Source organism: Alligator mississippiensis, chromosome 1 (assembly GCF_030867095.1).
Source record: "Alligator mississippiensis isolate rAllMis1 chromosome 1, rAllMis1, whole genome shotgun sequence".
Taxonomy (NCBI): Eukaryota; Metazoa; Chordata; order Crocodylia; family Alligatoridae; genus Alligator; species Alligator mississippiensis.
The window spans coordinates 395115650-395140609 of record NC_081824.1 but is presented as its reverse complement, the minus strand read 5'-3'; positions in this window follow the sequence as shown (position 1 = coordinate 395140609).

The following is a 24960-nucleotide window of genomic DNA, read 5'->3' as shown; positions in this document are numbered from 1 at the left end:
CAAGCATATTGGGCTGGCGAATTATCACTTTAACTGAAACATTGGCAAAAAGCTTTGCTATAATAATTGCTTTTAATAAATTATTGGCATTATTAAAGTGAAGTGAATACATGGTGTTCATGCTTTTGCCCCTGTTTATCCACCTTTATGCTACAGAAGATGTATTTTTTTTCTTCTTGCATTGGGGTAGTTTTTCCCTATAGTGGTACTCTAAATCTTCACTGTCCCATAAATACGTGAACATAAAACTGTGATTTATTGCAATTTAGCTCCTGTTTCAGTGGAGGAGGTTTACGGTGCTGAGAAAACTCATTAATCTAATTCACAGCTCATAGTATAAACATAACCTTTACAATATATAACAGCAGGAATTATGTGCACGTATGATTTACTGTTTGTGTTTTGGAAGGAGAACAAACTGCAAACTTGTTTTTCCACTTTTAGTTTTAATACTCATTGATAAAGTTGCAGAATTAATGTGAACTGCTATAAATAACAATCTATGCATATTTACTTTTAGAAACAACTTTTCATCTTTATTAATAATAAAAGATATTAAAATGCAGATGCTGTTTGAACAACATACTATGAGTCAGACATAAAGCAGTTTTAAAAATAGTACCTTACTATAGAGCTTGTACTTCCTAATAATTTGTTATATTGATGAATCTACTCAATGGACAGATTTTTTAAACTAACTGCCCTTTTTTTTAAACTCTTGCCTAACACAAAAATGAAATATTAAGTAACCATTTTTGCAAGAAGAGATATAAAGAATTCTTATTTTGTTTTGCTTAAATGCTTAATTATGAATATTAATGTGTTGTAGATGTAAATGCTGTTTTCTAACAAGGGTGGGAACGTTGGTTTTTCCCTGTATGCTTAAGGGGGCATCTATATATGTGCTTTAAAATAGGCTAATGCACATTAAGATTCAGTTACAAAGTCTGCACTTTAGTTAATGTTCATTAAACCAGGCTAATGTGCATTTTCTTAGTACCTAACAATAGAAGTACTTGATTAAATGTATATTACCTAAGGTGCATTAATTGAAAAAAACAAGAAAATATTTCAGCAAATGGGTTATATAACAAAAAATGTTAAAACTCAAATGATAACTCAAATGATAATGAAAACTGTTCTGAGAATTTCCTGCCATAAGAGCAAAGGGAATATGAAATATACACATATGCATTATACAGAGTACAGATTCATGAGCTTATTTCCTTCTGTGACAGAGTTACGGGCCTTGAAGACAGAAGAAAAAAAATAATTTGATATATCCAATCATATGCAAGGTGTTTGACATAACAATCTCTCTAGAGGAATTTAATGTAGGGGTGTATACATACGTTTTTTTAGAAAACTATATTCAAAGAGCAATTATCAATGGCTCATTTTACTGTCTACAATGATGTATTGTGGGGTCATGCATGGGTTTTTCCTAGGTCACTAACTTTCAATATTTTTATTAGTGAGTTGGATAATGGAATGGAGGGTATTCTTTTAAATTTGCAGACAATACCAAACTGGGAGTGATTGCAAACATTTTGGAACTCTAGATTGGAATACAAAATGATTTTGAGAAACTGGAGTTATATTCTGAAATAGCTCTGAGGACATTCAACAAGAAGATTTGCGAATTACTATGTACTGCTAGGTAGGACTAAGCAACTGCTCAAATACAAAGGTGGAGCCTCCCTAGGCTAGGTGACTTGTAGGAGATCATTAACTGAGAATGAATCAGCAATGGCATAATGTTGCAAGAAAAGCCAAGACCATGTTTGGAAAAATAAACAAAAATATTATACACACACACACACATATATATACGATACATGAAATAATCCTTCTACTCTGTTCAGCACTGGTAAAGCCTCAATTGGAGTACTGTCTAGTTTTGGGCACTATGCTTCATCAAAGATATGTATCAATTGGAAAGAGTCCAGAGGAGAGTTATTCTGATGATCAGAGGTCTAGAAAACATGACCTATGAGAAAAGATTGAAAGAATTTGAATTATTTTCAGTAGACAGCTCTGAGAAGAGATGACTGAGGGGAAACATACTAATGATTTTCAAATATGTGAAAAGTTACTGAAAAGAGTAAAGTTTTGAACTGTTCCAGGTGGCCACTTGGGGTAAAAACAGATGGCAGATTTCTCCAGGGACAAAGCCTTTCACCCAGGGTCAGTGTCCTTCAAGTGCCTGTGAAGTATTGAGACAATCAGAACTGGGACAAAGTCAATATCTGTTTTTACCACACAGTTAAGGCAAGATTTAAAATTACGTGTAACCTTGGTGCTACTGTACCAGTGTGATAACCTCTCCATGATGCTTATTTGCATACTACCATTGGTATGTAAAATCAGATTTTGGGGACTGTTGCTCTTCTCTGCATATCCTTTATTGGTATGCATGGGCAAGGGAGTGAAAAACTCTTTTTTTGCTTGTTTTGACTGTGAAAACATGTTTTAGCTGCTTTTAATGTTTGGTATATAAGAGACCAGGGAGGTCAGATTTGTGTGCACTGGCCCTGCCTTCAAAAAACTGTAAAGTTCCTAAGGGAAGGGTGCTATAACAGAAAGTTAAGTAATTAGAGCTGAACAGTCCATGCTCACCATGACTTCTGTTGAAGTCTAAGGTGAAGGCTCCCCTGACAATCAGGAATCACAAAGGAGGAGGAGACTGAAGCTATCCTAGGGAGATAGTATTGCATCTCACCATCCAACCATAAAGGGATAAATGACATACAAAGCCATTTAGTGGGCTCAGTCTGAGCCTGGTCCTAAAGAGCTGAAATCCTTAGAATAATAGCAGGTAGAAACCTGTACCTGCCAGATCCTGAAGAGTTTAGACTAAATCTAAAGGAGCTGGATTGCCTCCGCAACTGGAAGAGGATCAGCACTCCCTTGCAGCTGAAAAGAGCTAAGTGGCTCAGTGCTTCCTAGCAGCAATGAGGAGTGGCGAGGAGCAGTGATCCCCCCACAGTGGTGAGGCGGGATGAGGAGCAGCACCCCCCCTACCACCACAATAGGGAGGAGCAGTGCCACAGTGGTGGTGAGGCAAGGGAAACTATGCGTTAAGAGCAACGTTAGCTCTACTGACCACACTGATTATCCTGTATGGGACTAAGTGACAGCTCTGAATCTATTGACTGCACTGAAATATAAATAGTGGGTTGGGGTGGGCTTTGATTATAAAGGGTTCTTAAATCCATTTGTCATCCCATCTACCTTTCTTCCATTAATAAATCCTGTTACAGTTCAATATTGCTTGTGACTGGGGCAGTTCGCTCACACTGGAAAACCTGAGCAGAAGTTATTTTCCCATTGTTCTAGAGGGGGCTTGAGCCAGGAGAATTGATTTGTGTAAAACCCCTAAGGTGAACTCAGCCCTTTGTTGCCACCTTCTGGTGCCTGGAAGAAGAGTTACATAAGATAAGGAAGAGTTAGGTGTAGAATACATTTTCAAACTTCAAGCATAGTTAAGTACGATAATACATTACTCTGGAAGGTTATGACATCTCTGTCTTTGGGGTTAGTTCGATAGCAATCAGTCAAGAATGGTTTCATTACAGTTGATCCTTCCTTGGGTGAGTGAGATGGATGAGATAATCTCTTAAGGTCATTTCCAGCTCTCTTTTCCATGCTTCTATGAAGATGTTACTAAAACTAACCCATGAAAGTATTGGGCTAATTAAAGCATGACAACAGCTAATTGCCAGGCTAGTGACACATGAAGGAGATGTTTTTCCTCTCTCCCTGGATATATGGAAAGAGAATGTTATAAAAGCCATCTAGATTGAACAAGTAATGCATGGTTTCTTTCTGCTCTCATTCTGAACTTTACAGGGCTCATAATAGCTCACCCTGTTCACTTCTGTAAGCAATAACAACCAGGTAGCTAGGAAGAGGAAAAGAGAATAGAAGAAGATAGTAGAATGTTAAACAGAAGCAGACTTCCAGTTTTGATGACAGCCTCACAAGAATGTCTACATCTGTTGGTGAATAAAATTAAAAAGCTCTGTCAAAAGATTAAATCTAAAAACATTTACAAATTATCTTATTGGGATATTGAAAGGCTATTGTAAATAAGATACCAACAGCACTTTCTGTTAAATAACAAATTGTTTGTCTATAGAAGAGACATGAACTTGCCTTTGTATTCAGAGATGAATAGAAGGATTTAATTTTGATTTAATGTTTTTGATATTCATTGATCTGTGTGTCTCTGGACAATTCTTTGAATGGCTCCTTTTAACTACCTGAGATAAATATTTCCTTTGTAGACCTCTGTTAAGATTATTCACATCTGTTTACTTTTAAACTGCTTATAGTTTTCATGATTTACCAAAGAGGATTCACTAATCCTTACATGAAATTCTTTGTCAATCTACAAACAGTATTTATTATACACTAAGACAGGTCTCTCTTCTAATTCTTAGATAAAGATACATTGGTCCCTTTGAAGGGTGATTCTTAAGGGCACAACCTCTATAGTAGCTGTTGAAAGAGAAGCATAAAACCGTAAGAAGTTCCATGGTCCATCTAATTTAGTATCCACTCTCCAATAGTTGCAATTAATGGATTTTTTAAAGGGAGAATATATGTACAGGTCATGAAAAGAGTAACCTTTCTCCTGTCATTCCCTCCCTGGCATCAACCATCATTGTTTTACTGGTATCAGAAGATACCTCCCTGACTGTTCTACCTAAAAGCTATCAATGGGCCTGTCCTCTGTGAATGTTGTTAATCCCTTTTTTGAACCTAGATTTACTCTGCAACCATCTGTTGCAATGAGTTCCACACTTAAAGTATATGCTGTGTAAAAAGTTCTTCCTCTTGCTTGTTTTAAGTCTCTCTCCTGCTAATTTCAGTGGGTCCCCTCTAGCTCTTGTATTCTATAACTTGGTGAATTACAGTTCCCTACTCACTTCATCCACACCCTTCATGAGTTTATAGAGTTCTGTCATACCATATCTGTCCTCTGCCTTCTCCATTCTAACCTGAAGCATCTTAGCCTTTTTAGACTCTCCTGGACTGCAGCAGCTTCATACCCCTGATCATCATTATTGTCAGTCTTTGTACTTTTCTAATCCTACTTTATCCTTTTTTGGGATATAGAGACCAAAATAGCGCACAGTATTTAAGATGTGGATCCACCAGGAATTTATATAAAGTGGCATAATGATGTTTTCTGTTTTATTTTTAATTCTCTTTATGGAACTCAATTGTTTAAGATAATACCCAGTGGGCATGTCTACATGAGATACTTTACTGCACAGTAAATTAATCTACTGTGCAGTAAAGTGTCACTATGTAACCATATGCTGAGCTACTGAGCAGTAGAGTAGACTAATGTACTGGGAGCAAATTTGCTCCCAATCAGTATTTACAGGTAGTAGATTTATCACACATTAGCTAATGCACAGTAGTTCACATGTAGATGCTGATTGGGAGCAAATTTGCTTCCAGTCAGCCACACGGGCAGGGGGCCAGCCTCCTGCCAGGGGTAGAGCAATGTGGCTAGGAGTCCCTTCAGCCACGGGGCAGGGATGGCTCTTTGGCAGTCCCTGGCTGGCCTTTAGACCACTGGCATGACCCCTGGGGCTTGGGCCAGCTGATTCCTGTCCCTGGCCACTGTGTGCTGGTGTGGTGGGCATGTACTGGTTGCAGCAGCACTATAGAGCCCCAGCCTGACCTGGCCTATCCCTGGCCCCTGGGCAATGTGCCCCTGCGCTACAGGCACGTGCAAGCTCCAGAAGTCCAGCAGGCCATTATGCATGCCTTCCAAGACAAGCTCCTTGCCCTCAAGAAGAGGAACATTGCCCTCCTTAAGAGGATGCTGGGCACCCAGGAAAAATTAGGCTGCCTTTGTGGCTCAGGCAGTGGAGAACACAGAGGAGGACTGATGGGTATTGGACACCATCCTGGCCCTAGTGCTCACCTTCATGCTGTCACCCACCCAGCCCCTGGCTCCACCCCTACCTGCCACCTGGAAGCCACCCACCACCCAGTTGTTGGCCCTGGCCCTTGCCCCGACTTTGGCTTTGTCCCCGTCTGTTGCCTGGCAGCCTCTTGCAACCTGGTACCCAGCCCCAGTGTGGGCCTGAGAGGAGGTCCAGTGGTGCCTGCAGTGGCCAGGGCCACCTGACCCTGCTCCCAAGCCAGGTCCCCCAGCACCCAGGCCTCCCACCTGAGCTTCTGCCCACCATGTGGCCCCTGAGCAACAGATGGACCGTGCTGGGACCAGCCCCATGCAGGAGGAGGGGGAGCAGGCTGGACAATGTCTACCCTCACTCCTGGTTGAGACCTCAGGCTGCTGGCCTCTCCACAGTGTCCACACCTGCGGTGGTGTCACTAGAGGCCAGGGTGCTGATGCCTCCCTGCTCCACGCCAGAGGTGCCTCCCGCTCCAGCACTATGGACACTCCTCACCCCCATCCCCCCATTGGCAGCATACAGGGCAGTGTGTCCATAAGACACTTATGGACCACCTCCTCCCCTACTCCCTGCAATAGGTCTTCTGGGCAGCTGCCTGCAAACCCCAGGCCCACAGTGTACCCCCAAGACTACACATAGTTTGGACAGTTTCTACTTAACAATCTTTATTTCCTTCCACCACAACACACTCCCTCCTGCCATCCCTTCCCAACACCAATGATGAGTCCCCCCAACACTGCACCAACCACATACTTGTAAACAGCTACAAGAGGAAGAGGATTTTATTGGTGGTGAGTGTTGGGGCTTGGTGTGAGGGCTGTTGTTGGGAAGGGAAGGTGGGAGGGAGTGTGTTGTGGTAGAGGGAAATAAAAATACTGCACAGTAGTGTGTCACAGCATGGGCAGTGCCAATATGCTACTGCACAGTATTATTAGGCTACTGAGCAGTAGCATCACCTAAAAGTCTTTCACCAGCACTACTGTGCAGTAAGTCCGGTTCCTGCATATTTGTTTAGTACTTGCTAATACAAGTACTAAATAAACATACAGTAACAACTGTGAAGTAGCGTCTCATGTATATATGTCCAGAAAGCCTAAATAGCATTAATTGCAAATGTAGATGCACCCAGTATAAGCAAGGATTGCAGAATCTGGCACTAATTACTTACGTTTTTTCCTGGCTATACCTGTTATTTGCAAAAGTGTTATGAATAAAATGATAACCTTGGTTTTTCAGGTGAGAAGGGTATCCAAATCCCTCTAAAATGCAGCAGGAGCTGGGCAAGTAGCATTTTCTTTTTTTTTGGAATCCCAAAGGGTTTTTTAGAAGGCTATTTTGGAATCCCAGTTTCAAAGCAGTATTCTAGACACAATATAAATCACGCAATAAAGTATTGTCCTTCTACCATTCCAATATTGTGAACACTTATTTAATTTTCTGTATTTGCAGATGATTAAATATAAAAGAAAACCTGCTGCAATTCTGCAATAGTTAGCTGTTCTCAGTTATAAAACATTTCTGCATCAGTTTAATGGACTGACACATTTTAATTTCTTCAAGTGAGGGGAGGAGAACAGTGCATTTTAAATTCTAAACAGAAAAACATCTTGAAATATGATGATAGAGAATAGCTGACTGTGTTGATAAAGTTTGTTCAGATGGCTGGTAACTGAGCCTGAAGATTAAAAACATAAGAGTAATACACTGGCCTTCACTTGTGTGAACAATGTATGGTGACGATAAAGTGTTTTCATGTGGAGGGATGGTATCTTACCTGATGCTTCGTAAATGGAAAGAAAATGTAGTCTTAAATGATACTGCTCTGTTAGAAATCATAATTAAACAGTATCCCCAACCAACTTTCATTTTCTGTATTTGTTAAATAGCACATCTTTCAGAACGGGGCTTTAGATAATGCAAGCCTGTCTAAATCTAAAAGGCTTAAGTATATATTTAAATATTGTAATATCCACAAATCCATAAATAAAACCCCCGAGGTGTTAGAGAAATCTTCAAGTGCATTTCCTCAACCTCTGAAAAGCAGAAGATGACAATTGGCTTACAGCTCTTGGGATCAGGGTTTTAATCATTCAAAATTGAAGGTAAATGATTTAAGATAATTCAGATTGCTCCAAGAGGGTACTTGATATGACATGGTTGTTTCCTATCTAGATTTATGTCAGGTAAGATTTCAAAGTAATTCTGTGCAAGTCTCCTATTCCCATAATTTATAAATTCATTCTGAAAATACTCAAGGAAAAAAAAAAAGGATAAAAGCTAAGTTGGCATTTTCCTGTCTTCCCTTTCAATGACACATTAAGTCTGAGTGCAGCATATGCATCTTATAAAGTAATTTGCCTGGTAAAATGGAAAAAAAATGCCACCTCAGAGTTTATTAATGTATATTTTTAATACTTTGTTTTGTCTTTTTGAGTAGAATATCTGGCTTTAATAGTATCTTATTTATGCTGCCTTGGGCTAGGTCCTGACAAGGTTTAGTAGCAATTTACTAAATTCAGTAGCAATTTAGGAACAATTTACTCCATGAACAGCTCCATTAAAATCAATGGGACAACTTGTGGAGGAATGTACTATTCAAAGTGAATAAAGATATTTGAGTCTGGTTGTCTGATTATATTTTTTTGCTGAACTGTAGTCTGAGCACCTTTTCAAATGGAAGGCAACTTAATAATAAGCATATTATTAATGACAAACTGTTAAAAAAGAAAAATGCATACTTGAGTAGTATAAACAATACTTGACCTCCTAAATGGGTCAGACTGTGCCATCTTTACTTGAGCTGTGCCTTACAAGCAAAAATTCTCATTCATTTCAGTGAGAAGTATAGAATAATGTGCTACTCAAAATGGGTAGGGAAATATGTCTAAATGGAACAGGCATACTAACTAGATCACTAGTTGGTGAGCAAGGCACAGCCACTTTCATGGGCTGAGCAAGGGAATTGTTAACTTGATTCTCTATTTCTTGTCATTGGTCTCCCCAGGAATATCACAGAGAAAATCTAGTTTGAAAATCTTGTCATCTCTTTCATGTGTTAGCACAAATGAACATTTGCTCTGCTTCCATTAATTTGTGTTTTGAGCCTCCCAACTTATCTAGAATCAGGTCAGTTCTTTGGCAAGGGATTATCATCAGACACTATGGTGGCCCTATGTTTCCAGTAATTCATGCAGAATCTAATAATCTCATCCTTCCTAGGTGTCAGATATAATCTTGGATATCATCACAATGAGCAATGCCTGAACTAGCTGCAATGCATACATGCCTTTGCAATTAAGGTTCTGAGTTACTTTCGCAGTGACTCTAGAAGGAGACTTCCTAATTAGAGATTACAGGCCATTCTCTGCTTAGTGGACAGCAAGTAAAATATGGGATGGCTTTACTGGACAACACTTGCTTGTAAACCAGAAGCACAACTCTGATCTGTGCTTACTGTACAGGGGTTAAGTGTTTAGAAAGTGGTGATGAGCAAGGATCCTGGTTTTCTCTGATAAAAAAATTCCCAATTTTCAGATTTAAAAAAGTAACCCAAAATTTAAAAAAGTAATCCACATTTTTCCGTGATCAAAATGAAGCACCACAAATGTATATATATATTATATATATATATATATTAGTGATGTTTCATTTTAATCATAGAGAAATGGATTACTTTTTTAAAATTCAGAAATGGGGGATTTTATTTTTATCAGAGAAATCCATGGTGATGAACAAGGAGCTGGTCCCTTGTTTTCTTACCAGGTGTATTAGAAGAAATCTTTTCTCCATTCTCTCATTGCCTGCATACCACCAGAGCAGATTCTTCCTACCAAAATCCACTTTCATCACATTAAACTTTTTCCCCCTTTCTATAAAGAAGAATACACATTTCAGCACCAATTTCTCACCAGGAGGTGCCTTACTCTGCCATCCAGGTCTTCTGAAGTCAAGAGATTCCTATACTCTCATTCCTAAGATCAGTAGAGAGGGGAAAATTCTGCCAATTCTTATACAGCTAAGCAAACAGCGTCATGTTAAACACTTATCCCAATCATATAACTATTGCTCTAAAGATTTTAGCCTAATCTAAAGTACACTTTACCAGTTCCATAGTTTGTGGGTGATACACAGAAGCCCAGAAGTGTCTGATCTTGCATTCCTCCAGCCAGCTCAGGTACAAAGTGAGCATGAAGAAAACTTTAAAGGAAACTTTATAGTGGCTTTATACTGCCTACTTGTTAAGCCCAGCTCTGTTGCTAAGTCGTGCAAGTCTGAGAGCCTAATGGCATACTGGATGATGTGTTCAGGACTATATAAAACTGTCCATAATGCCTATTTTCCACATTTGATTATGACCTAAATTGTACAAATGAGCAGAGCTTTTTTTCTCCAGTACCAGTCCTGGGCTTGTCAGGGAGATAGTATACACATATCCAGAATTCATTCCCTGATCCAGCCTCTGTTGGGGAGCCCTCTCTTCCGAAAGCTTTCAAAACAATACCATGAACAACATCTATACAAAGGACCCAGTTATAGCCTTGGGGTTGTGGGTAGAATAGTCTATTGCTGTTAATATGTATTTATTTATTTTGTGAGTCACCTGGCATAGGGGGGTTATCAATTTCCATGGCCACCATTGAATAGTTTCTTTTTTATGGGCAGAGACACCAAAGGTGTTTTACCTTTAATTCAAACTATTCACACCCTCTGGCAAGAATCATGTGCTTGGCAGTAATATATAACTGAATATATTCCAGACCAGTAGGCATTTTGTATCAGGCTGTGCCTTGTGCACTGGATCCCCAAATGTCCCCAGAAGATATATTATGGGCCAGGTTCAATAGCATAACATGTTGGTTATGAGCCACCATGAACTGTCTTCTAACACTACAAATCTCCATTTCCCTTATGAGGCATCTATTCTCTATAAAGGAGTCTCATGTCATGGAAATCTCTCTGTATATCTTTGTAAGAAAATGTCACAGTTCCCTGCTGGACACTCACCAGCCTGGTGTGTTCAGGATCTGGGTAGTGGCACAATGTCTTTTTACCTGTTGAGTCTAAGCAGAGTTCAGACACTGCCTTTGGCTCCAAGTCACTGAGTCACTCTTGGGGTACAGACCCTGCAGCTCATTCCTCTGTTAAGAACTTGAACTTTGGGGTCTAAATGGTTCCCTGAGACTCATACAGACTGCTTCAGCCTCCCTCAATCCTTGAGTGCATTTTGTCCAGGTCTCCAGTCCTGCCAGCACTCTGCTTTACAGTTTGCCCCTTCTAGGGCATGCTATAGTTTAAGCAAATACACACAGTTTCCCTAGAGTTTGTATCATAATCGTACTTTATTTAAAAAACCCCACAAAAAACATATAAAACTCGGCAAAACGAGAACCACCTGCACATGAATTGCCTCAATGTTCTCACTGTGACTGAGTCAAATCTTTGGGATTTGAATCAGAGTCCTTTCTAGGCATGTCTCCTCCAGGTCAGGTTGCTCTTCTGAATTGTTGAATCATTCTGTGACTTCTGCAGCCACAGGTCTGGGACAGAAGTTTCATAAACCAGTTTGACCCAAATCAGTTAAGTCTGATACTACTACATCCAATCAGGTTTATCTTAAACCAGTTTCAGCCATTTTGAAACTGGTTTATGTGCTCTAAGCTTCTGTTCTGTTACAGGTTTAAATGAGTTTCTGATCACTTAAACCGGCTTGTGTGTAACTTCTGTCCCCAGCCACTGTGGCTTCTTGCCTGTCTCTTTGCTCTTCTTCCCTCTCTGTGAGTCTTTCAAATTTATTAAAAGGGTAGTACTTGTTGTTGTACTAGCACCTTCATGTTTCTTACTTCCTCTTCTGGAGATATTCTGAAAATCTATTGCTTCATCCTCTCCCTTCCTCTGCACTCTGGGACTGCTTATTTAAACTCTTTGGAGAGAGGATAATAAGGAATCCAAGCATAATAGGAGACAAGAGAAGAAGGAACACAAGCTTAAAAGAATGTCTTAAACAGTTGTTTTACTCTTAAGGTACCTAAGAGTTATAGATGGGGTTTTGTTGGGGTTTATACAAAAAACTCCAACAAAAAACCAAAAGTTGTGACAGTGTAGGAGTGATGTTGTAGCCATGATCATTCACGAATTATGCATGAGGTAAGGATAGTTTGGGATGATGATAACTTTTATTGGACAAACTTTGTGGTTGGGAGGGTTCTTAGACAAGCTGTCAAGCACAAAGTGATGTGAACAAGATTAATTTGTACTTACAACTTTGCCTAAAATGTCTCCCAACCATGCAGGTTGTCAAATAAAAGATAAAACCCTCCAAAATACTCTTGCTTTCCACAAAAATTCTGAGATGCACTTTTCCTTGGCCTCTGCTCTGCCTTCCATATGTCTGTGGTTGGTCAGCACTCAGGCTGGCCAGAAATTTTCTTCACTCTTCTCCAGCAAGTCCTTCTTGCATTTAGTGTTGGCTGGCTTCTGGCCTGGAGTAGAATCTTGCTCTTAAAAGAGCTTTGCCTCCATAACTTATGCTCAAACTGAACCTTGGTTTACATTACAAGATTCTGTTGTCATGGTTGTGGGAGCTGGAGGTGTGAAAAGATCACAACCCATTGCTGATGTAGCTTTGCTGGCAAAATGCCCAGTGTGGATGTAGGTCTGCCAGCCAAGGTTCTGTTTTTCAGGATGGTTCTGGTGGCAGAAAAACACCTTCTCTTCCTTCTGCAAGAGCCATGTCCACACTATGCAGCCTACATCATCTAGTGATGTAACCGTTTTTGAAGGGGCAGTAGCCCCATAGTTTAGATGTAGCCTGAAAAGCAGCAGATCCAACCAGGTATGCTTGTCATGTTTCGCGGTCCCTATGTAGAAAGGCCATTGTTCCAGGGAGGTCAGCCAGCAGTTGAGAGTCTTTCATAGTTGATAGGCCCAAGTCTCACCCAGTGATGATCCTCTACTTGTGTGTCAAACACCTGCCATGGGTAGATCAGCTGCCTGGAATGCAATACAATAAAATTATAATGGGAAAATAGAAACTCATGCAGTCACCATACTCTTATTTCCACACATAGCACCATGAATAGTTCATAATTTCATGTCATCATATTTTACTTTGTTGTTAGCCTGTCTCTGGCAATTGAAGGAAAGGAGAACCTGTTAAACAGAATAACAAATAGAGTTTTGCTGCTGGAATGAGAAATTTACCACCTGTTCTCCTATGATCCTTGCTAAGGCCATTATGGGATTCCTGTTTCTGCTGAAGAAGTAGGTCATGGGTCCCAGGATCCCAGATAGCATACAATGTAAGTAGCTAGTCATTGTCCAGGTCCTTTCCTAAGCTAGGAATGTAAGTAGGGCTTATCAGCTTGATTCCTGCAACTGCATATGGATAAAACCAAAACAAAGTAACATAAAACACATCACCAATATCTTCTTTTAGGAGACAGGTGGCTATAGCTGAACATGTCTTCTTTCCAAGATTCCTGCTATCACTTGTGGAAAGGAAGTTGGGGCTGGAAACTGATTTCCTGTCATTTCTTCTACCAATTTTTTCTGGTTTGAAGGAGAAGCTCATGGCACAAGTTAGAGCAGAACATGTGTAGTTTGTTTACTCTTCACATTGTAGAGCTACATGTTGTTAATGAAAGCAAGCTGTGTGATGCCTGTCAGGAGATTTCTTCACCTTCCCACCCTATTCCCTTTACCATCCATTATCTTCAGTCTCCCCTCTCTTTGCCCTTGGACAGCTGATCTCCATGAAGAGAGATGCCCACATATCTCATTATTTTACATTTTTCCTTTACACAGATGGCAACCCCACCTGCAAATCTGCCCTTTTCATGCTATTACCAAATTCATGCCCTGTTTAAACTGTGCTTTGTTTGCAACCAAGTCACCTGCTGAGGTGATGGCTACTTCTGACAAGACCCAATCTTCTATCAAGCAAATGAGCTACAGACACAGAGGCCCAATTATTATTAAGTGTTAGCATAATTGTAATTATAAGTAGAGTGTTTCATTATATTACAGCTGTTGAGGCTTTAATGCATCCCTGTAATGTGCCTTATTAATAAGCAGTATGGAACTGCTGACTTCACAATTTTCTGGATCACATTTATGATAACAAAAGAGGTTATGAAAATGAATGCACTATGGGAGCCCCACTGTGTTAGTTACTATGATTCACAAGTTTATTATGGTAATAAAGCAACATGAGACAATAATGTTGGGAACTGAGATACACTAATGATGCTTCATATTGCTCCAAAAACATTATGCAGAAGTGGTAAAAAGTATTATGACTTGCAGACAGTCAAATGCAGCAGATGTCATGCTACTGAATTAAAAAAAAAAGAGAGACACCACTGTTGTCTCCTTCTCTGCTTGTTGTTTCCACTCATAGTTTTTGTGAGTGCGTAGAATGGACAATTGGTTCTATTCCTTGTAAAGAAGGTGTTAGAGGTAGGTGAGGAAATGGTGTTTGGCCTTATTAATATAAAGACCATGGAGATAAGAGACAGAGGGTGGGGCAGACTTTTTAATCATTGGGGCAGCATGGGCTTGATTTCATTAGACTTCATTAAACTATGTAGAATCAATGGACAACTAGTTAATAGGCTGGACCCTACCTCAAAATGCAAATGGCTGGAGCCTATAACATATCTATAAAGACTGTTCACCTAACTCTTCCAAAGTTATTGGGTACCTGAAGTTATTTGACTGTCCTTTAAAAGAAATATAGTAAAAACTTATCCTTCAAAGCTGTCAAAGAGATTACATAAAATTCCAGGACTCTAAACAATAGAACAGTCAACAAACCTTGATAAACAGTTTCATATACATTGGGTGTGTCTACATGAGACACTTTACTGTGCATTGGACTAATCTGATGCACAGTAAAACATCACTGTCTACACGTGCAGTGGATTTATTATGCATTAAATTAATCTAATGAGCCATTTGCTAGTACCAGTGAATAAAGGTACTAGATAAATGGAGCAATAGGTATTGCACACTAGTGCATGCATAGATGTTGACTGGGAGCAATTTTGCTCCTGGTCAACCTAGGCAGCAGGGGGCCACTGCTGCCTGGCTAGTGGCTAAGTCCTGATGAGGGGGAAGCTGTGCCAGCTGTAGGGTCAGCTGTCCCCTAGCCCCGTGCACATGGGGATTGGCCTCCATGCTCCCTGCCAGCCCCCGTGCTGTCTGCCAGCTGCTGCAGGGGGAGTGGGGTGGGGGGCAGAGAAGGGCAGGAGCAGCCCTGGACCAGGCTGCTTCTGTTGGGTATAAATCTGCACCCAACAGGGAACACATGTAGATGTTCTCCCAGTCACATCTTACTGTGCCTTATTTTACTGAGCAGTAACTTCACTGCATATTAATTGCATGTGTAGATGCATCGATTATTACCTATATCATAATTAGTGCAACTGCACGACTCAGTACAATGACATTAGAGTTTGTCTGACTTTAATAAAACTATCCACAAATGGGATGCGACTCCTAAGATTAACTAACAAATCACGACAAAGTTAATCAATTGCTGTTCCAAAAATGGCCTATATAGCTATTACCTGCTAATGCATGGTATATATTGATATTTCTGTCTGCTGCTTAACCACAGACAGAGAGATATGCCGGTACAGTATATTTTATAAAATATAAAAATTCCCGTACTTTTCTATAGAAGATTTAATTGTAGCAAAACAACCAGTTTTTCTTCTTCTTTTTAATTTAAAAAGACATTTCCTTCCCTTCCCCAACCATTTCTGACTCTTTCTCTGCCCTCTCTATTCCTTATAAGTAGTAATAAGTAGTCATAGATAAACTAAGTTGTTGTAGTCCATTATTGTGACAAGCCCCTTTTTATACTGTATATAGTGTTCTGTTATTTTTGTATTGATTTTACTGTTTTATATTGTATTCCTATTATGTTTGTATTGATTTTTATTGCTTTACATTGATATTGTATTATTTAGGTGGGTTTCTGTAAGTTAACCAAAGTAATGTCAAGCCTCCATGTCAAGTTCCCATTTTGTGTTTCCTGCCCGGGCATACCCTATTGTAATTGTGTTGCAACTGTGACACATACCTACCCCTTCTATGTAAACTGGTTCCTGGATGTGAGTGAATGAGGGTGCCTGAGACATAATGGTAGCAGGCCTAAAAATAGCTCCTGCTGAATGACCAGGCCATCAACTTAACGACCATCAACTTAACGACTAGACCACCATCTTGCATTGACTCTCCCTGAAAACCACAGACCCATCCCAGGACCACAGACAAAACCCAATATTTGAAAGATAAAGACCCTCCAAGAAACCAGCAACATGGAAACAAAGAACAGAAAAGAAACCAGCAACTCCACCATTGTATCTCACCGGACAATGAGGACACCTGGAACTGCATGACCTCATCTGAACAGGACTGGCCTTTGCCTGGGCATGTCCTTCCCACTGGAGTCAGAGGTAGCCCACCCCAGAAAAGGGGCAGTAGAGTATGACCTCCTTGGGATGCCGTCTCCATCTGAGCCAGCACTATGCGACGCCACCTATTCACCCAGAGGCCCTGCCGGCTACCCCCTCTGGACAACACTTTGCTGGAGAAGACCCCAACTGGCCATTGAGGATCAACTCTCAGCCTGGGATAGGTAGCTATCACTCACCTTCTTCCTTCAAGCAAGGGACCTGAGTTCTGTCTCTGCACACCTTGACCTCAATCCCTCTACTAAGCTTTTTCTCTCCTGTTACCATTGTGTGAGTGCATGTGGGAGTTTATGTGTGTGTGTGGGAACCAATAACTTTGTGAGTTGTATAGTGTGTTGCCTGTCTAATAAAACTGTTATTTGGAGCTCTGAGTTGGGTTTTGTCTTACTGCAGTCCCGGCCCTACTCCGATCTTCCTCTCCTGCCATCTCCCAGCTTCTCCCAGTTCTGCCCTTTGCCTCCCAGGTCTCTGCAATCCTGACCTGCCTCACAGATCCTCTCTCTGCCCCCTGCAGCCTCTCAGCTTCTCTGCCTCCTGGCTTCTCTGTCTTTGCCTCCCAGCTCCAACACTCACTGGCTCCCGTCTTCTCTCTGTCTGCCCCCTGCAACCTCCTGGATTCTCTGTCTCTGCTTCCTGGCTCCAACCCTCTCTGTCTCCCAGTTCTGCCCCCTGCAACCTCCCAACTGCTTCCCAGATTCTCTCCACCTTCACCTCCTGGCTTCTCTGCACCTCTGCTTCTCTGCCTCCCAGCTCTCCCAATCTCCCAGCTTTCTCTCCCTGGCACACTGTCACTTCTCTGCCTCCTGGCTTTCTTCTCCAGCTCCACACCTCTGCTTCTCTGCCTTCCAGCTTTTCTCCTGATCTCCCAGCTTTCTCTCCAGCTTGCTGCCACTTTTCACCTCCTGGCTTTCTCCCCAAGCTCCACACCTCTGCTTCTCTGCCTCCTCCTGGCCTTTCCCCCAGGTTTACCTCTGCCTGGGGCACCAAGTGACCCTGAGTGACCCCAAGAACCCTGAGTGACCCTGAGTAACCCCAAGTGACCACAAGTGACCCTAAGTAACCCCAAACCCCAAGTGACACTAAGTAACCCCAAGCATCCCCTAGTGTTAACACACAGCCACAGAAGTGCATGTTTGTGTGTTTGTGTATGTGCATGTGTGTGTGAACCCATAGTGTTGTATGTGGAGTTAGTGTGTGTGTATAGTTTTGTGTCATGCCCTCCTACCTAACAGCATGATATTGAGATCCCAAGCATTGATCTGACTCATTTCAAGTCAACATAATCACATCATGTGCATAGTAATTAATGGTAGCTGAGACTGAAGAGGGCAGACACCAACAAATACACTATAGTATTATATGCTGATGACTAAAAGCATGGAAAAACTATTATGTGAAGTTAAACAGAATTATAGGGAAAGTAGATTTAAGAGTTGTGTCCCTTATTTTAGGACACAGAACAAGGGGATATTCAATTAAATTAAAAGGTAGCAAATTCAAGATTGATAGAAAGCTGAATACTTTTTCTGTGCAGTGAGTGGTTCTACGTGTGCAATTTAAATGCAATTTAAATGCCTGAATTTCTGTGCAGAAAATTCAGGTGCGTTAAACTGCATGCAGCCTTCATGCAACTGAATGTGCATCCATTGGGAGCAATTTTTTTCCCAAGGGGAGCAGTTCAGTCCAGGCCTGCTCTTGCCCTTCTCTGTCCCCCTGAAGCAGCCAGGTGAAGATCTAGGCTCCCCTAGGTTCCACCCCCAGGCTGGGAGGAGGCATAGGGGCTGTTCCCAATCTCTGTGGGGTGGGGGAGAGCTTTTATGGCTGGTAGAAAGCTCCTCCCAGCCATGTGGAGATCAGGGGTCTGTGGAGCTGGGCTGGGCTGGGCTGCATCAGCAGGGCGAGAGGGGAGCTGGCGCAGCTCCATAGAGCCCCTGTCGGCTTGGACCCTGTGTTCCTGCTGTCATGTGCTGGGCCCCACCAGTGCTGGCCCCAGGACACTAGTGTGGGCCCTATGCTCCTGCCCAGATGTTGCTGGCTTCCATGCTCCCACTCACTCCCAGTCCCCCTGCCCCACCCCAGCCCTGTGATACAGGTAGGGACCAGCACACACAGCCCCGACCTCATGCACCCTGCACTTGCCTGTCTGGGCTGAGCAGTGGCAGCACAAACAAACTGCTACTCAGTGAGGGTGAAAAGTGGTCCCTCCCCCTCCTCTTTCCCATAGCCAGTGCTTCCTGGTGCAGCCACCCAGAACCCATGTGGTGCTCCCTGTGTCTCCACTACCTCTGGGCTGCCCCATGAGGCAGTCATAGCAGTGGAGAGCAGGCACAGGTAGCCCTGCTCACATGGGCTTCAAGTGGGTGAACCAGGAAGTGGTGGCAGCGGGAGGGAGAGGGGCCAATTTTCACCCTCACCAAGCAGCAGTTTGTTTCGTGCTGCCACTGCTCAACCTGGACCCCACACAATTTTCAGGCTCACCTGTTGTTGCTGAGCTGCAGCAGCAGCAGCAGAAGCAGCAGCTGGACAGAAACTGTTGCTTGGTGCAGGGGAAAGCACCCCTCACCTTGACAGCACTGGGCAGGTTTTGGTGTGGTTGCCTGGAGCCTGCGCTGCATTAGGCTGCAGTGTGGCTCCTTCACCGCTGTTTGTCCTGCGGCTGCTACACACAGCCACTGCTGCTGCACAGGGAGAGGAGGAGCCAGCCCGGCTCCATAAAGCCCTTGCTGGTCCAGACCCCATGCTCCTGCTGCCCCACTCTTTGCCCCGCTGGCACTGGCCTCAGTACACTGGCACGAGCCCCACGCTCCTGCCCAGCTGTTGGCATGCTCCATGTGCCCACTCGCTGCCCCTTCCCCCAACCTGCAACCAGAGACAATCCTATCAGTGTGCATGGCCTGGGGCAAATCAGTCTGTGTGGGGCCCACAGGCTGGAGCTCACATGCTGGGGCAGAAGCTGCCTGCCCACCTCCACGGAGCAGTATGGTGTGGCAGGAGTAGGAGCAGGAGCAGCTTCTGGCAGGTCTGTTCCTGGTGCGCCTGCAGCTGGGTGCTGTTCTGCTCCCCAACCTCCAGTGGTGGCTTGTGCTCCTGTACCTGCTGCACCATGCTGTGCCACTCCTGGTGGGTGGGCTGGTAGGCAAGTAGGCAGCTTCAGCCAGTGGCTTCTGTCACAGTGCATGGGGTTCTGGCTTCAGATCCCAACCACCTTCCTGGGTGTTGGAGCTGGAGCCCTGCACACTGAGGCAGGAACTGCCCTGCTGTAGGTGCTTGCCCAGAGTAGCATGGCATGGCATAGTGTGGCAGGGACAAAATCAGGAGCATGAGCCACCACTGGAGGCGGGAGGGGGGCGGGGTCAGAGCAGCACCTGGCTGCACTTGCAGCAAGAACAGTCCTGATGGAAACTGTGCGTGCTTGCTGGTGCTGGGCTGTGGGTGCTGGCAGGAGCCCCGCATGGGTTGCCCTGGTGAAAGCAGGCTTGGTTCCACCCATTTGGAGCACCTCAGGGGCAGTCAGAAGCTGGATCCAATTATCTGGTGGGTTGGTTCCAGCCAACACCATATTTTATCTATCCCTGATTTAGCTCCATCCTCTTTGGAACCACCCTTCAGATACTTGAAAGCTGCTATTAAATTTCCTCGCAGTCTTTTCTTCCCCAGACTATATGAGCCCAGTTCTCTCAGCCTCTCCTCATAAGGCATCTTCCCTAACCATTTTTGTTGCCCTCTGCTAAACTCTCCAATTTCTCTACATCCTTTCTGTAGCAGCTCAAAACTGAAAGCAGTACTCCAGATGTGGCCTCACTAGTACTGAATAGAGGTGAATAATCAGTTACCTCATCTGCTGGCAAGGCTCCGACTAATGCAGTCTGCTGGGAATTAAATTATCCCACATATTCCCCTTCCTTAGCTATTATACCTTATTTGAAAAAATCAAATGCTGGCCACTTTTGCTGACAGGGCCTCCGGGCTAATTCAGTATGGCATTCCTATGTTCCTTTCTTTGACTAATGATTTTACTATTCTGTAATGATGCGAGCAACAACAGACCTCACACTAGGTAGTATTGTATACAGCAATGGCTCACTGGAAAGCCTGGGGGTGGTGGTGGATAAAGCACATGGTTAGATGTGATAGAGGCTGGATGAGTACTTTGAGCTGAACAGAAGATCCTTAAAATCTCGAGCCATTTTTGAATTTTGTGAAATGTATTTAGTTGCTTTTATAGTTAGGAATAAATTCAATGAGGAAAGGACACATACAGTATCCAGACTAGTCTCTGTATGTAGGTGCTGTGATAGAGTATGGGATTGATAGTAATATTCCATGTTATAATTCTGCATGCCTCAGTTTATCCTTAGGCTAGGGTCAGACATTCAAAATGCCTGAGCCTGAATTGATTCAATCTTTGCAAGTTAGCCTAACCTGGATAGGCTTAACCAGGTTGTAACTGCAAGAGACATCCCAGACATGAAGGCACATGCCTGCAGTGGCTCAAGCTAGAAGCTTGGGGGCACTGGAACAGCTCTCCCTTCCCTTCCATAGTGCTGAGCTGAGGGGGGTGTGGCCAGGCCCCAGCAGGATGGTCTGATTAGGCAGGGGTTCCCCCTCACCCCTGAACAGCCCAGCAGGGAATTGATAACACAGTGTTTATCACTCCTAACTCAGTGTTTATCACCCCATTAAGAAAACAACAGAGGGACATTATGAGCTACCTGTTGATTCTGCCTTTGTCCTGTCTGCCACAGCACAGAGAACAGCTAGCATGTGGTCTACTAGCTAATTCTGAGAGGTGTCTATGTAAGGCAGACGGGGGACGGGAGAATAATCCCTGTTTAGCAGGGAGTGTTGGGGCATGGAGGTGGGGAGCAGAGGAAAGCCAGGCAGATGCCTGCAGTCTCTGCCTAGCTCGAGCCAGGGAGCAGAGGGGAGGGGCCATCTCTTCTGTGAACCAGAGAGCCCCACCCAGCCCAGAGAGGATGCTGGGGAAGTCTGGTTTAACTTAAACCAGCAGGGGGTCTGGGACAGACATTGCATAAACTGGTTTGACCCAAATCAGTTAAATCTGATACTACATTCAACCAGGTTTATCTCAACCAGTTTCAGACATTTTCAAACTGGTTTATGTGTACCGAACATCTGTTCTGTAACAGGCTTAAATCAGGTTGTGATAACTTAAACCAGTTTATGTGTAAGGTCTGTCCCTAGCCATAAAACTGGCACATGGGGAAGGAATATGTTAAAGAGACAGTGAAGCAAGACCTACCCTGTGGGACAAGACAAGGTTGAACCCTAGCAGGAACGGATATTTGGATAACTTTGTTGACACTTGAAGAAAGGTAGGGGTTGTAGGTAACACCTGAGTGGTAACACTTAGAGGAAAGCTGAAGGTAATGAGCATAACAATGAGCAGGGGTGTATGAGCAGGAAGAGTATTTGGCTGGAAAGAGGAATCTAGAGTGGGAGACTAGTAGAAGACCTTTGGGATTTAGGAACCTAAGCCTACTGGAAAAAAAATAGTGGAGCTGTTTTTGGGGGTGCTTTGGGCTGTGTTGGCTGGACCGGGGACAGAGGAACTGCTTAAATCTTTGAAAGGGGACAGAGAACATTTGGCTAGATGGCCTTTGCCCCAGTAAATGCCTTTATTGAAGTGGAGCTGTCTGTTTGCTGCTTGGAATTTTGGGTTGCACTTGCTTTCCCCAATAAAAGTCAAAGTCCCTTTCACAGTGCTGGAACTAGCTGCTAGCTTTTAGAGTCAGGGCCATGGAGAACTAGGGATGGTGAGGTCTGCAAAGGCCCAGGACATGGAGTGGAAGATGGCACAGCTCCTCTCCATTCCCTATCCCTCACATCTAAAAGACATACCTGGGATGGCTTTTGGGGGGTGGTGGGGACTGTTTGTTACTAGGCAACACCATATTGGTCCCCAGCAAGCCATCCCTTGGGGGGCCCTCCATAGCAGGTGCTTGAATAGATATAGATGAAATTTGTACTGTAGGCAAAAATAGTGAAAAGCTATTTTTTACCCAAGAAGATAAACTGAGATTTATAGTGATTTTTGTATTTTAGTAAAAGACACAGAAACTGCCTGTTATCTTAACCATTCCTGGGTACACATGGAACTCATGGGGCTGGAGCTCCAAGGAGAATGGGGGAGAGGAAAAAAAAGTAACTTCACTTGAGATCTGTGCTCTTTGCAGATGGATAATCCACCATCCATAATCTTCTGTTTCCTATTCTAAACACTTTTAAAAACCCTGAATTATGATTTACTAGGATGTTGGTGTCTTGTGGTACCCGGCTACATGCTGATCTGCCTCTGCTGGAGATATAACAACATGAATTATCAGTCCCAACAGTTACTTGAGAAGAAGGAAACATAGCAGTAAGATTTTGTCAGTTTAGCTTTTAGGATAAGTTGTAAAACAAAACAACCCCACAAATCCCCCAAACAAACATCATTTTTCATATGGAAATATTGTGAAGTGAACTGAAAAAAGTTCTCTTCATTAAACTGCAGGTCCTTGAAACCTAAAAGAGGAAGAGAGAAGTCAGAGGGATGTTGAGATACTAAAAGAAGAAGCTTAAATGGTTAGAAATGTTGAATGCCAAGGCTAAATCCTCTCCAGTTCACTACAATATGCATATATTTTATTCAGACAAATCCATAGAGAACACATTATTCTGTTCTCGATGCAAAAAGGCTGAAACACACACTTTAAATCTAGGAGACTTTTATTTCTGATTAAGGAAAACAACAAAGAAGTAAGAACAAAGATAAAATCTCCATGAGAAAGAAAGAAGAGTGCCACTCTCTCTCTGTAAAATCCTTCATTTTGCAGTTCTTCACATCTATGACCCCTGGCAGAGGCATTGAAGAGTGCATTATATTAACAAAAAGGACCAGACAGAACTCCACCTGTGTTTCTCACAAACATGGGTGAAACTTCCCCAACCTGCAGAAAGGTAGATACCTCTATATTTGAATCTTGTGAAGCCTCTTGCTTTTACAGTACAAAGTACAGTACATGCTTATTTTTGCTAGAATTTATTATTTTGAAATATCCCTGAGAAACAAGCTTGCATTTTAGAAGCAAATTCATTCCTGGTAGGTGGTGAATTTGGAAATGAGGGGAACAATGCCATTTCTTACATTCAGAAGTCAGCAGCTACTGGCTTGTACCTAAGAAAGTGATGTTTTAACACAATCTTAATAATTCAAAAAAGGCTCCTGAGATTGTTGTTACTGATGTTCAGTTTAAAATCATACACTAGCACAGTAGATGAAATGCAGTTGCTGCCCAACAACAGTGGGTGTCCTAGATGTCTTACAGATTTAAGTACCAAAAGTGACATGGCTCTGTAAGACAGCACCTGAAATGATCTTATTGTAAGCAAGTACTAGTACAAGGACACCATTTTGCTTCTTGTTTTTCACAGTAAACTTTGAACACTGAACAGCGGTCTAAGAGATTTAATTTCTTAAAGCTGCAATAGAGGCTTGTAGCTTTATGATTTTGTGGATCATTTGTACCACTCACTTAGCCCTGACATGGTAGAACATATTTGCTAAGAGGCACGATTATCTTCTGCCCCTTCCTAATCTGAATAAAAAATCCCAAGCCCTGCTATTTAGGAAAAAAGAATGCTAAATAAGTGCCATGGAAAGACCTTCATATACAGCTGCTCTGAACCACCTGGGAGACTGATCTACTCACATTTTGGAGAATCATATTCAGTGGCTTTGTTTTATCACACAGTCTGCTTTTGGAGCACTGGCCAACTCCCAGAAGTACTTTTTTAAGCCTTTTACACATGCAATTTAATTTGTTACCTTGGTCAATAATATTGAAATTTCATAGTGACAAGAGCCAAATCAATAATTACTGCAGACATTTTGTGAGTCTCTGTAAATTGTGACAATCAAAAATGTAAACAGACAGATTACATGTTTGCTTAGTCACTCTCATTTTATCAACAGGTGGTTTAAAAAGGGCACAAACACAGCAGCTGGAAATTTTGATCCTCCAGAGACAGCCACTTCAAGACTGGGTCGTTATCTAATTGTGATGCAGATGACATGTTAATTCATTAGCAGTATTTAATTTAGGGCTGGCTCATACTTGGCCTATGTGCATGGGGGTGAGGGAAAGCATGAACAATCACCTCCATATTTAGTTTCCCTGTGGAGCAAAGGGCTGCAATCACAGTCAATACGTACACTTTAGCATAAGAGATGCTTCCTATTTGCTAGATATATCAAGGATTTGGGGAAGGCAGTGGACCATGCCCCATTGTTACACAAATTGCCAATTGCTCAAATCATGAGCGATACCTTATGAGGGGGATAAGGCAAAGTGCCATATTTATTGATTAGGTGTGTAACACACACACACACACACACACACACACACACACACACATATTCATACCCCAGTTTTTGTTCTGTGCTGGTATACGTTACCAATCTGATCAGTGCTCAGATCAACATAGTGGCCAGCCAAGTTGATCGTGAGTAGGACCTGGGCTCCTGCCGGTCC